We start from the raw sequence: 1,848 nt of genomic DNA, 5'->3' as shown, positions 1-1,848 counted from the left end.
GCTGTCAGACTTGGACCATCTTCTCTCTCTCTCCACTGTGTCTCCAGCAGCTTTAGACTTCCCAACGTTTACTCTCTCACCCATCTTGCCTTTCCAGAGTAGTTATCTAGTTGAATATTTCATATTAGGAGGTGTTACAGTAGGTTCTAATAAAACATCTTTGGAGTGTCTATTGCTGCCACACTAATGTTGTGCTTTAGAGAGTAAATGAAAATGTTTACATTTGTTCAGTATATTTGATTTGCTGTTTTGGCACAGAACAGTCATATCAGGCCTCATATGAGAAAATGGACACACTTAAGCGCACTTCAGTAATTCACGGCTACATGTTTAAGACTTTGTTTGTAGATGTTCTGTGATGGGGTTGAGGGTATCAGGGAAGTATATGAAGCTGTTGTCTAGTGGGTTGGTTGGTTGCACTGGTGTGTTTGGGCCTTGTTGCTAGGCTAGCTGCCATCTACTGTAGTGGAAGTGATGAGGCTATTTCAGAGCTGTGATGGCCCAGCTGGAGTGGAAGGAGAGGTCAATTGGATGTAGATGTAGACCATGCTCAGCATGTGTGCTCTGTTCATCCAAGCTGCGTATGGACAGACAGCCTGGAAGGGACAAACATATTATGCTCATACACTGAGTGTGCAAAACATTTCCATGACATAAACCTGACCAGGTGAAAGCTATGATCCCTTATTAATGTCACTTGTTAAATCCACTTCAATCACTGTAGATGAAGGGGAGGAGACAGGTTAAATAAGGATTTTTAAGCCTTGAGACAAGGTATGGTAGTAGTGTCAGGCGCACCGGTTTGAGTGTGTCAAGAACTGCAACGCTGCTGGGTTTTTCACGCTCAACAGTTTCCTGTGTGTATCAAGAATAGTCCTCTACCCAAAGGACATCCAGCTAAGTTGACACAACTGAGAAGCTTTGAAGTCAACATGGCCCAGCATCCCTGTGGAATTCTTTCGACACTTTGTAGAGTCAATACCCCAACGAATTATTGCAGTTAAATTATGACTTCTCTCTGAGTCTCTCCAGTGACATAGATGTGCGTGTCTCACTGCAGAATCAATGTTAAACGATTGAATTTAAACAAACTGCTTTTAAGGCCAGCCTGAGGTAGACCCAGGATGGAGCCCTCCTGCTGGGCCTAATGGCCGGTGGTGGATCCACGGGTTCTTTCAGTCCCACCAGAACCCCTCAGCCCCGCTCAATTACACTGCAGGCGTCTCAGTCTGCCTGGTCAATTACCAGCTAGCCCTGGCATTTAGAGACATGTGCATACGTTCAGCAGGTCGCCTGTAATCACTGGCCTTTGGGGTGAGGGGAGGGAGAAGGGGGGGAATTGCTTGTGCAGAAAATGAAGTATTCAGATTAGCCAGTGAAGCTGAAGGAGAAAGGATGGTATGGTAGTACGACTGTCACTCTCAATCTGTGGTCTGTTTGTGGGAGCTCAGTTTAGCCCTGTGTAAGGGGAAGATGGTTCTGACCTTTCACCTTTTGTCTTACCCAAGTCATTAGCCATATAAATGATGCAGATTGACATCATGTGAACATACTCAGCTAGATGTGTGTGAGAGAGTGAGAGTGGTGGAGAGCTGTGGTCAATGTGGCAGCAGTCAATGGTCGCAGTTCAGAGCAAAGAACATAAGCCTGTCCAAGGATTGGATGACATCATGAGAACAACCTGGGAAGTGTGTACCGTATGGGTGTGTGTTGCACTGTGTTGTCTCATGTTCCAGTGCCAGCCAGCCCCCTGCTCCGCCCGCGGCTCCACAGCTACCTACAGCTCGGCCAGGTATGAAACCAGTGACACCTGACCAAGGGAATTAATCATCCTTGACCCTAAGTCAA

Source organism: Salvelinus namaycush, chromosome 31, assembly GCF_016432855.1.
Source record: "Salvelinus namaycush isolate Seneca chromosome 31, SaNama_1.0, whole genome shotgun sequence".
Lineage (NCBI taxonomy): Eukaryota > Metazoa > Chordata > Actinopteri > Salmoniformes > Salmonidae > Salvelinus > Salvelinus namaycush.
This window is presented reverse-complemented; position numbering follows the sequence as displayed.